Source organism: Bos indicus, chromosome 9 (assembly GCF_029378745.1).
Source record: "Bos indicus isolate NIAB-ARS_2022 breed Sahiwal x Tharparkar chromosome 9, NIAB-ARS_B.indTharparkar_mat_pri_1.0, whole genome shotgun sequence".
Classification (NCBI taxonomy): Eukaryota; Metazoa; Chordata; class Mammalia; order Artiodactyla; family Bovidae; genus Bos; species Bos indicus.
The window spans coordinates 68,676,131-68,688,970 of NC_091768.1; the positions used below are offsets into that span (position 1 = coordinate 68,676,131).

Sequence of the window (12,840 nt, forward strand, 5' to 3'; positions counted from 1 at the left end):
CCTTCTTAATTCTCAGTTATTTCATTTGTAAATGGATAAAGACTAGCATTTAATCTGGGAACTTGTTGCAAAGAATTAATAAATATGAAATGCTTCAATAGTGCCTTTCTCATAGTAAATACTACATGAAGGTTCGCCGTGATATTTTTGTTACTAGGGACAATACTGCAATCCATTGCTTTCATATATATATATACACATATATCTGAATTTTAACTCGGACAGATCATACACTTTTATTCATTATTTATATTTTATTTTTGACTGTACTGGGTCTTCATTGCTTTGCATGGGCTTTCTCTAGTTGTGGTGAGTGGGGAACTCTCTCTAGTTGCGGCATGCAAGCTTTTCATTGCATAGCTCCTCTTGCCACAGAGCACAGACTCTAGGCTGGGAGACTCAGTAGTTGTGGTTCTTGGGCTTAGTTGCTCTGTGGCATGAGGAATCTTCCTGGGCCAGCAATTGAACCTGCATGCTCTGTATTGGCATGTAGTTTTTGATAAATTCAGATTCTTATCCACTGTGCCACCAGAGAAGTCTAATCATATGTTTTTGAGGACACAGAATTAGACTGGTGAAAACAGTCAATGAACACTTAGTCTTCATTTCTTATTTAGCAGAAGTAGTATGAAGAGAAAAGGCAACACATTGCTGTGATCATGCACTATCAGAGCTAGAGACTGTAAATAAAGATATTTATTTTCCGAATTTCTCCAATTTATCCCTGTTTCCAATATCCTAGTTCAGTTTGTCATCTTCCCTTACCCAAGCTGTTAACATCTTCATCTGCCTGCTTCTGAGTCCCCCATCCCTTCCAACCACCCTTTACCACTGCTTCCATAGGAATATTTGAATGTTCCTTAATTTTTCCGGGTTAAAACTTAAACTCTTTAACCTCGCTGGCAAGGCCCTTTGTGAGCTGGTCTGTTTGTGCCTGTCTCTCCAAACCCCCTTTGATAGTTCTGGCTCACTGCCACACTCCAGCCACACTGGTTTTACTGACACACCTCTGGATGTACCATACTGTTTTCTCCTCTGGAAATTGCACGCACAGTTCTCCTTATCTGAATCCTGTTCCCCCTTCATCAACCTTTTGAAGCCTTCTTTTCTTTTAAGACCAAGATCTTGTATGTCAGTGTCTCTGAACTATAGCTTCTGAATGATTTCTGATGACCCTTACTTTATATTACCATTCTGTATCCTAGTTAGGATACTTTTCATACTACAATCATATGCTTATGAAAATGCCAAACATTTCAGGTCACAAACATGAAGAAAAGAGCTCTGACTCTTTCATTTTTATTGGAGCCTAGCTGAATGATGGATGATGGACACAAAGATGCTTCACTTTCTCACACACTATGCTGACAAGATTGAATCCCTTCATTTTTCAGACCAGTTCTCTGGTCCAAAAATTATGCAAGAGTATGTATGAGATAAAAATATTGATCAGTTTTCTTCACTAGCTTTCTCTGTTGAAATACCTGCAAGGTGCTTTTGCAATTACCCTTCCCAAATGAGTTTTCCTTTGCTTTGACTGCATGCATCGTGAAGGTAATTGAAAACCTATGGGAAACAATCAAATAAGCCCCCTCTGTTTGCGTGTGTCACTGCATGTACGCATCACCCACTCAGTGAGGTAAAGGAGAATCTTACAGACTGGCTGGTACTAAGAAAATACAACTAGTAATCTCTGTCTTTTATAGTCTAGGGTTTTGTTTTTTTTTTTTAATTTATGATGCGAATCTGTGATGTCTGACTTGTGTTTGATTGATTGCAAATATAAGCATTTTGTAATTCATGGCCTTTTCTGGCTTCCTTCTTTAATGGTTGGGTGAATATATTCTTTCTAGTATCATTATCGGAGAAGGCAATGGCACCCCACTCCAGTACTCTTGCCTGGAAAATCTCATGGACTGAGTAGCCTGGTGGGCTGCAGTCCATGGAGTCGCAAGGAGTTGGACACGACTGAGCGACTTCACTTTCACTTTTCACTTTCATGCACTGGAGAAAGAAATGGCAACCCACTCCAGTATTCTTGCCTGGAGAATCCCAGGGATGGGAGCCTGGTGGGCTGCCATCTATGGGGTCTCACAGAGTTGGACATGACTGACGTGAATTAGTAGCAGCTGAATATAATGTCCAATACATTGTGTGAATATTTTCTGAATGAAGAAATGAACAAACTAAAACTGAAGTTCGGCTTATTTTATCACAAGGCTGTTTCCTTTGCTGTGGAGGTATGGTAAGACTAGGGAAATGTATATACTTTCAGGGATATGTTGACATTTCTCAATCCCCTTGGCACTTTAAAACAGTGTATAATTGCCCGGGTCCAGCCCCGGCTGATCCAGGGTGTTCGAAGCGGGGATGGCGTCAGCGAGGGTCAGGATACAATAGCTTCAATTAGATATTAATTAGAGATGTAAAGAGTAATAGAATGAGGATAGTTCCATAGGAAAATTCAGTGGAGAAAAGAGGCTGAGTAGCTTGGTTTACGCGGGAGACCAAAAAAACTTCAAGACAAGAAGTTTGCACCACTTACGTAGGCCACAGGTGTCCTTCCATTCTCCCAAAGGAGAGGAGACACTGAGCCCTCCCTGGTCGGATCTTAGAAGCCCAGGCATAATTAGTAAGCATGGCGGGTTCCACGCTCCAGATGGAGACTCAGCCAGAGTGAGAGAGAGAGAGACATGGGGAGACCAGTATTTCGAGAAACTGATCCCAATTCTTTATTTTCCATGGTCTACTTTTATACACTGAGATGTTATGCAAAAGTCACGTGGGGTCAGCAGTCCTGACTTTTATCAAAGCCAGGTGCTTCATACAAATGTATACAGAGGTCTTAGGGGTGTTACATCATCTTCTGGCCAGGGGGCCTGCTGACAATTTATGACCCTCTCCTTGTGACAGCGGTCAGTCAACCAGGACACTTATTTCTCCAGGGGTGATTATTCTTAAAACAGACACCACCCAAATAAAGTTACATTCCTATAGGGTGAGGGTGTAGTGGGTTTTAGTTAAGGAAAGAATTTACTTAGCCTAAGGTCTAACGTGATTAATACCAAAGGTTAATACTTATTTCTTCTATATATTCATTAATGTGTGTAAGGGCAGGGGATATGGAGACTTAGCAACAAACATTGGCTCAACAAATGAAAAACCCTTCACCAACACAATTTCTAATCAGCCCATTATACTTATACTAATAGTTTTCTAACTTTTCTAAGGAACCTGTTTTTAGAAGGTTTAAAGCATCTCGTGCCTCTCACAGTTGGGAGGCTGTGAGCAATCACATGTGGCCGGACAAGCCTGTCAGGCAGGCCAGAGAACCTTCAGAGGAGTTTGTAGGTTAAAACACTCTTGTCACGCCCAGGAGTTTTGATTAGGAGCTCTAGGTTAACCTCCTTCTCCGAAAGAGGTGGTGGGGGACAGCCCCCGTGAAGTCAGAGGTGTAGGTGAGAGCACAAAGTAGTAAAGTAGGCAGGCTCTGGTTATGGGGGTAAATGCTCGAGGATTTCCAGGGGGACTCCTGAGGCTCGATCTCGCCTTTGCGTATGTCCAGCCTCCTTCCTCATGACCTTTGCCACGGGCGGAGTACCTCACTCTGGCCCCCAACATATAATTATCATGTTTTACAAGTGTTGAATAAACACCAAATAGAAATAGGAAGACTTGGGTTCTGGCCATGGTTCCACCACTCTCTGGTTATATGATCCCAAGACAGGTACTTATCTTCTGTTCATAAATTTAAAAATGAAGGAGCTGAAAGGAATGACAACTAATGTATTTTAAAGGTTGTTTTCTAGCAACTTTAAAAACTGACTGTAGTGCCTAAGAGACAATTTGACCTGCTCAAGTTCATTATAGTTCATTCATTTATAGAAAAAGGTGTTTTCAGATCATCAGTGGCACAATGAGCAATGATCCTAAGTGTCAAAATTCATCAAATGACTATTATAATAAAACAGATGGTCAAATTTGACATTTCTTTCAAAAAATGAATTTTTCAATATTTCCTTGTGTTCTAAAATAAATGTGTGAAATGTGCCTATCTACAAAACAGAAAAGGACTCTAGACATAGAGAATTGACTTCCCCCTTTCAAAGGGAGAAGAGAGGGAATGGACTGGGAGTTTGGAGGTTAGTAGATGCGAGTTATTACATTTAGAATGGATAAACAACAAGGTCCTAATGTATATTCAATATCCTGTAATAAACCATAATAGTAAAGAATATTTTAAAAAGAATGCAAAATAAAATAAAATAAATCTGTGAAAGGGTATCTTCAGGGCTTCTAAATACCACAATTTAAGTTGCATTCTGTTTTACCAGCATTGTAACTTAATTAAGATCTATACATAATTGTAAATGATTACGTTTACAAAGTCAGCTCTGTGATGTGCACATTTCTGTTGGTAGTATAATTAAGACATCCAGATATTTGTACACATGTTTGATATCAAAATGCCAAGTTATCTCATTCAAATTTAATAAAAAAACATATCTAATATAATTGTCAAGAAAGACATTATCTTTCTTTACTCCAGATCATAAATTACGGTTGTAAAAACTCTAAACTGAAAGATTTGGTACATTTAAAATTTCAATTTTATCAAATATTATCAATTTAATATGTATGTGACATGCTGTTGATTTAATTGAGCAGAAATCAGAGATTAAACTGTTTTACAATAAATTTTCTCTATGCCTAGGAGTGTTATGCTAAGAAGGCATCCTTCACACAGTGGTTGAGAGACATGTTAAATATCTGCTATGTAACAGGCTAAATACTTTACAAATACTATTTTATCATCACTGAATTCTTAAAACAGCATTATAAGGGCATACTATAATTATTGACACTATGAATGAGAGCCATGAAGCTTAGAATGGTCAGTACAAGTTAAGATTTTAACCTAGTTGTTTGATTCAAAGCCTGTGCTCTCTGGGTAACACCACGCCACCATAACCAAAAAATGTAGCTAAAAGAGCAACATTTGGGGTGTGTATCTGGAGAGAACTGAAATGAGGGGTGATATAAGCAGGGCACCAGGGAAGTCAAAGGTGGTGGAAATCGTGTCCTAGGGCAACACTTCTCAAGTTTAAACAAGTAGACTAATCACCTGAAGATGTTGTTAGTTGAAGAATATCATTCAAGAGGTTTGGGTTGGGGCTGAGATCCTACTATTCTAACAACTCCTCAGTGATGTCAGTGTTGCCCAACCTCCAACCACACTTTGAGTAGCCAGGTGCTAATGCCGCTTGACTGTTTCAGTACCATGGACAGTGGACCCGGCGTGCCACACTGCCACCTCTGCCATTTCTCTCAAATCTCTAATATCTTCTGTGGGTAGATTCTTGTAACAAAATGCACAGACAGACTATTAAAAAAAAAAAAAACAACTGCTTCTTGGATTTGTACGTACCCTTTAGGTACGTGCAAATATATCCAGAGGAAAGAACTGGGGCTTTAGAAAGGAGAGAGCATATCTGCTTCTGCAATTTAAAAAGGGATGCTGCTACTGCTCCTCAGGTAGAAAGAATCTAATCAGGACAAATAGGGAATTCATAAAATATTTAAGCAATAGCATTAGCTTCAATATTATAAAGTATGTATTTGAGATATCTAACTTGCACATTTGATGAACAGAAACTAGCAGCGTCTTTCTGCCACTAAATCTACTCAACTATTAGCCAATGCATAATGAGAGAGAAAAATTTAAAATACAGCAAAATGCTACTCAAAAGAAGAGTGAAATTGAAATGATTTAAAATTTTTACTTTTAAATATATTTCTGCTATCTTTTACTTTCTTCTGGATTCTTTCTACCTAATACCATATTTTTAGGATAAACTCAAATAGACAATTTTCTTTGACTTTGTCCTTCTTTACCCCTTACTTTGCTGGCTACTCTGGGTGACAGCAAAGCTTCCTCAGGGGCTTTACGACTATCAATCTATTTCACAGCTGGAGCAGAGTAATTTAGATAAGAATCTGGCAAACAATTCCATTTGTTTGCCATTGAAGATATTTTTATTTTCTGGTTGAGGAATTTTTGCTCAGATCTAGAGATGTTATGGGCTACAATTAATGGCAAAAGCAAATGAGTACCATCCCACATAAACTTCACCAGTCTTCCCTTAGCCTTATTACATGATCTACTTAAGAATACTTATTCTTTTCCCTTCCAATTTTCAAAATCAATTCATTTAAAATGTGTCGCCATCCATTGGGCTTACTTGGTACATTTGTAAATTCTTGGTACATTTGTAGTGTACCAAGAACAAAAATGTTGGTTTGCATATTTCAACATTTTTCTCAAGCTAATTCTAAATTCCAGAGGAAGCATCTTACTCTATTAATAGCATTAAGACAAGCTTGGGTGTGTGTGTGTGTGTGTGTGTGTAACCAAAAATGTGATGAGGATCTGTGTCACATGTTAAAAGAGTCTTACATGTATTACTTCATTTAATTTGCAAAAAATACTTTGTAAATAAAATACTTTGAAATACAGAATACTTTGAAATAGATTTGTTCCTACTTAAGGGTTGGGAGAAATGAGGGTTCATTTCCCTCGATTAGTATTTAGTTGAATTTGAATTATAGTGATTGTTTTGCTCCCATTACTCACTCTTGTAAGACGGGCTTGTTCTAGTGCAAATTGATGCATCTCAGAAGGACACTGCCAAAAATATTATGTGTGAAGTGCAGTGCAGCTTGATGGTGAGAGGTGCCATCCATTACCTCAAAGGAGGATATGGAGCTAAATTCAAAACCCATTACAGGCATGGTATTTTCACTGCTCTTTTTCAACATGGAGAGATACTGCCCATTAGCAGAGATTAAATAATTTACCTGAGTTTGTTTTGAGCACTCAATGCCAAGGAAGAGTTTATGAGAATGCCAAGAATTTATCTTGGAAGTTGCTTGGTCTACTGAATTACAAACAATCCTCTATAGAATATTTTATCCTTGTTTTTTCTGGGACTAATAGTAATTCTTTTAAATGCAAATAATTATCCTTTGGTGATCTTACATAGTTCATTTTAAGTTGGATCACTGAAATCTAAGTTCAAAAATGAATCATCAGTATTTATGACCAAAAGAATGTGCCGATGCCTCTTTCAAGGCCTTCATCTTTGAGGCAGGTTCAGTCTTACAGAATGTGAAATGGTTAGATGACCATTTTAAATGTGCCACTACTTGTCTTAGGATGTGATGTTTGATGATCTTGATCACTTGTGCCCATTCTTCATTTCCTAGGAAGCCACTAGGAAACATAATTAGGAAATATCTCTCAGGGGCTGTACAGAAAAATGTGGTTTCAAGATACTTTGTTATGAATTGAAGAGGTTACAACTAAAAGGAAGGCCCCTTGGAATCACAGCCCTTGAATGGGATGCCTGCACAAATGTGTGAGAACACCTAAGCAAGTTGAGCAGGTGGCTGTGGATTAAAGAGTATAGAGACAGGTGGGGCAAAAATAAAACTTACAGATGGTTTACAGGGGTGACTCATTTCTCTACCCCTCCCAACTTCCAACCCCTTTAGTGTTTAGTTTTGTTTTTAACATTTTGATTGTGAAATTTTTACTAAAAGTGTCAAATCTCCCAATGCTTCTAGTCAAGACAGGAAAAGTGTACCAAAGAAATCCATTTCTACAGCAGTCTCTCCTCATTGCCAAATCTGATATCCAAGATTCTTTTTTAATGTTAAAGTTTTTCATGGAATTCTCTTCTTTTTCTCGTACATTTCCCACATCCAGAAACAAATTTTTGTTGAAAATGAAATCAGCAGACTGCACATTGAAAGACACAAATTCACTGCACTAGAATGCCATACTTGTCTTCCAGTCATTAGCTTAAATATATTCAGGAGACCCACAGGTACACCCTACACCCAGCGCTGGGGGATTGTATGCTCTGTACATGGCAGGGTCGTGGGTGGACTATCTGGTAATCCCGTTTTACATAAAACTTTATTTACTGAATGACCTGCATATATACAATCACCAGTTCGGTCTCTGCCAAATAGGAGGTACCTAGTATAACCTTTAGCAGCTTTCCAGGTGGCAGAGTGGTAAAGAATCCGCCTGCCAGTGCAGACGACACGGAGACCGAGGTTTGATCCCTGGATCAGAAGATCCTCTGAAGGAGGAAATGGCAACCCAAGTCAGTATTCTTGCCTGGAAAATTCCACCGAGCCTGGTGGGCTCCAGTCCATGGGGGTCACAAAGAGTTGGACGACTGAGCGCGCGCGTGCACACACACACACACACACACACACACGCACACGTCAGATAACCTTCTTCTCTGTGAATCGGGGACAGTCCCCACTTACTGGATGTTTGAGGGTAAGGAAGATTAACCCATACTCCTCCTTGGCTGTGACGTTTACATTGAACCTAAGTACTGCTCACCGAAGCTCTCAAAGATCCGGTTCGCCCTCGTCCGCCCTGCCCATGACCCTCATATCGGGCCACTCTCGCGGGGCTCTTTTCGGTGCTAGATCGGGTGGGCGCTCCAGGGCCGTGTTGATAGTAGACGCCGGGTCTGGTTCCGCTCGCGCAGCGCTCGCGCAGCCCGCCAGGGGGACCCCGACCAGCTCAGGCAGCGTCTGATAAGAGAGAGTCCGAGGGGCGTGGAGCGAGAGTCCTGCAGCGTCGGCTCCAGGAATACCCAGAATCAGCCGGGGCTTCCCCACTGGTGCAGGGGCTGGTGGGACCCCGGCTCCGAATCCTGGGGTTCCAGTGAGAGGCGCGCCTGGCTGGTGGGTGTATTCTTTTCCACTCTCTGGGCTTCCAGCAGGGAGAAGAGCCCCAGAAAGCGGGTATTTTGTTCCCAACGATAGGTTTTGTCTGCGGTGATCCCTGCACTTCAAGTACAACTTTGAGGCCAGGGTACGCCTCCTGGGGTCTGGGAGTCCGGGGGAGGGGGATTGGATTTTGTCTGCATCCTCAAGGAGGAGGCTGGCGGCTAGAGTGGGGGCGGCAGGGCCTGGGGAGTTCCTACCGGTCGTGGGCAGCGAGAGACTCGCGCGCACCCGGGTCGCGATCGCGTGGCCACGCTCCTGGAAGCCCGCCCGGCACCCTACGCGCCGCCCCCAGACTCCTCTTTCTGCGACTGGAGCGTGAGGTCTGTGGGGATCCGTTCAGTGGGGATCTGAGCACTGCTGAAAACTTTTCTCCTCTCAGCCCCCGTGAGTCTTTTGTCTTGTGCGGCTGAGAGTCCCTGTCCGCTGCCCGGCGCACGGCGCCGGGTGACCACCGAGGGCAGGAGCGCTCGGACTCCGTGAGCCCTATGGCTGCGGCCGGCGGCCCGGCGACCCGCGGCTGGCACAGCCAGCGGCGCGCCCCCAGCCCCGAGGCCGCCGCCCCCACCCACTTCGGCCCTCCGGCAGCCCTCGCCGTCCGCCCCCTCGCCTGACTCATCCGCCCGCGGTGGCCGCGCCGCGTCCGCTGCCCGAGCCCCGCCGGGATGGGGAGGGAGACCGCGGCTGCCCAAGGCTGCGGAGGTTTCTGCTGACGCCCCCAACCCCGCTGCCTCCTGCGCTCTGCTCGGGAGGCGCCCGACGTCCCACCCGCTCCGGGAGTGAGAGCCGTGAGAGGCGACTGGACCCCCGAGGCCCCGCGCTCGGGACAGGTGAGGAGGGAAGAAAAGAACGCTGCCAGGGATGGGAAGGTGGGTGGGCAATCGGTGCAGTTGAAACGGGGCGCTGCTTCACCACCCTCTCCCTCCCCGCGCCACCTCGGCCCCCAGAGTTAGGATAAACACTGACTCCTGAAGTTTGGGGAATAAACCAAACCCGCCATCAGTTCTGGACTCCCCAGTACCCGGAGCGCAAGAGGAGCGGTGTAGGGCAGCCTCCCAGGACCCCGGAGCCTTGGAGCGGCTGGCTGGGTTTCTCCAAGCTACACCCTCCTTTGTCTCCGTTCCAGAGTCAGCATTCTCTGTAAAGATGTCCACAGTATTAATTTATAGTAGTTCTTGGCAAAAGCAAAGTGTGGTCAGGGTTTCCTAAAGCAAAATCTGTATGTGGTAGGATCTTCATAGACAAAATGGAGAGGCGAAGCAATTATTTGCCCAATTCAGCGCTATTCTTCTCCGTATATAATCTGTCCTTAAGAGAAAGGGCTGAGCGTTTGCAAGATTTGCTCCATTAATCATTCTTTTGCTCTAATTAATTGCCCAAGCCAGCATTTCACATTCTGTAGGTACAGGCTCTCTGTGGGTATTTACTGCCACTAGTTTTCGACTGAGAAGTATGTGTCTGTGTGTGTGAATGGTGTATATAATCAGAATAATTCATTTTTCAGTACCAGGCATAGGCAATGCCAGAAAGTCAGATGCTTCCCATATATATAATTTGCTCACTAAAGTCAGATCAAGTACACCTTAGCCTGGTATTGGACTATGCATGTTGGACCTAAGTGTTTATTACCTTTTTTTTTTTTTCTAAAGACCTTCAAAAGTACTTGTGGACAACAGAAAGCATTTCAGGAATCGACAATTGTTCTTATTTGTCAGTAAGAATATTGAACTCTTTAGGTTTTGCTGTCAAACCAAGTTCTAAGGTACACTTTTTGTGTACACTTTACAAAATTATGAACAAATATTAACAGCTCTGTGAAAGCTATTAACTTTGCTGGCTTGTCATGTCTTGCATTACAGAAACACGTAAAATGACCTTCAGTTTGTTATTTGTCCACCAATACCGGAACATATCACCATTTTGTGAAAAGTAGGCTGAACTTCAAAACTTCTCAAACCTTACTTTGTTTTTCCACCGCTTTTTCCCTATACAGAAGCAGCCACTAAAGCATGAAACACTTTAGTTTCATGCTTCTCAGACAGCTTAAGTGAAGGAGTTGTTTTTAACAGAAAATAATGTTTCTCTTAAGTAAATTAATGTTTGAGATTTTTTTTAACTCTTAAAATATATCTTCTGAAGTGTTAGGAATGATTTTTCTCTAATGAAGTCTTAGTATAGAGCTCATTATTGTGAGATGATTTAACTATAATTTGTAACCTTGGTTATAATTACCTTTGTATCCTAGGCTGGGGAAGCTTTCAGTGAAAGAGAGTTGTGTGGGGAGCATCTGTATGGTTTGCAGGCAGCTGACAGAGAGATTTAACCTGTTGCTTCTGAGTCAGGTTCAGGGAAATATATGTAATATCCAAAGGCTTTCTGGAAGGGATTCTTCAGGAAAGGTCACTGTAAAGTGTCATGGCTGCTCTTTTTATTCCAATTTAGAGGAATTACTAGTGATGCTTTCGAACATTCCAAGAGATTGCTATACTTGAACTTTTGTAGCTTCAGCATTTTGACAACAGCTCACTGGACAAAGATAACTACTAGCATATAGGGGGAGAGGATTCAAACCGTTTATTTAAATTTTCTTATTCCCATGATAAATCTCAGCATAAAGGAACAGAAATTTAAGAAAATAGATAAGAACAAAGATAAGAACAGATGTCACTTTTTTATGTTTCTTCAACAAAATTGGTAGACGATAAAATTAAGTCTTCATGGTAATACCTATTACTTATCATATAGAATGTAGAGTCTAAAAGAGGAGGCAATTCTAAAATAAATTTCATTTCATGTTACTTTCGCTAAATGAGAGACAGCATGAGGAGTTCAGTCAAACAAAGCACGTTTGGGAAAAGAACTTGTGTAGAGATGGAAAAAATGTGTCTGCATTAAGATGGACCCTTCATTTTATTAAGGGATATATGATTTGCAGTTTTGTCAAGGGTATTTGTTTCAGGATTTAAGATATGCTTTGTCTGCTAAGATCTGGTATGTGTCCAGCCATTCAGAAAACATCCGTGAACCCTTGTCATGGTGCTAGGTTTGCTGATTGGTGGCAAACTAGCCTCTCCTCCTGGGAGTTTGCAGGCTGACAGGGAGAGGACTGGGAAATGTGTCAGATCACTGAGCATCTGCAATGGTCCTTGAGCATCAGGGGTCTGGTCCACACTGGATTTCCAAGGGCATTGGATGGGGAGCTGGAAAACCCAAGTTGTTATCCTGGCTGAGATACTGGTTATGTGGCCTTGGATACCTTTCTAGGCTTTTCAGTCTCTCTGCTCTCATTGGCAGACCAAGGACTTTGGACTGTGGTCTTTTCATCCTCTTTGTAGAATGCTGCATGATGAAGAGAAATCAGGATGTGGTGGGGCTGGTGTGGTGAGCAGAGTTTGGGTTGGGAGAAGACAGACTGGAGACTGCATTGGACGTTGGGAAAGAGTAATGACCATGATAGTAGGAGGTCAAGGAGACTGAACATCTGGCCCATCACTGATTCTACAAGTTCAAAATAGATAACAAAATAATGAATTAGCAACATTCACTTAGTCCTTGATGGTTTTCAGTGAATTTTCACAAATAATGGCAGTTGATTTTCTTTACATTTCCAAGAGGTTATTCAAGTAGAAAGGTGATGAAACCAGGACTAATTTCGCAGAGCATGTTTGTGCCAGTATGCTCCATTGCTTTTTTGCAGGATCTGTAGAGACAAGAGAAGCTAGAACACACTTTGGAAACCTTGTGTAAATAGGAGACAGAAATATGGGTGGCATCAGATTTTAGTGGAGTTTCAAATGTATGAGGAAAAGTTTAGGTTATATTCTGGAAGATGTGTGCGTGCTAAGTTGCTTCAGTTGTGTCTGACTCTTTGTGATCCCATGAACTGTAGCCCGCCAGGCTCCTCTGGCCATGGAATTCACCAGGCAAGAATACTGGAGTGGGTTGCTCCAGGGGATTTGCCCTGCCCAGGGATCGAATCCACATCTCCCACATTGCAAGCAAATTCTTTACTGATGAGCCACTGGG

The 12,840-nt window shown here is 42.3% G+C and overlaps 1 protein-coding gene across 2 annotated transcripts in view; it reads left to right on the forward strand.

Annotated features, from left to right (window-relative positions):
• Window positions 1–8,832: 8,832 nt before the first annotated feature.
• The window catches only part of TMEM200A (transmembrane protein 200A), an 86,355-nt gene continuing 82,347 nt past the window's right edge, over window positions 8,833–12,840 (forward strand). Inside the window, exon 1 of one of the 2 annotated variants that reach the window (XM_070796152.1) lies at window positions 8,833–8,902. The gene's annotated coding sequence lies outside the window, so the exon portion shown is untranslated. Of the gene's footprint in view, window positions 8,903–9,150; window positions 9,645–12,840 lie in introns of those variants that run through there. The other variant, XM_019967424.2, reaches the window with a different exon arrangement.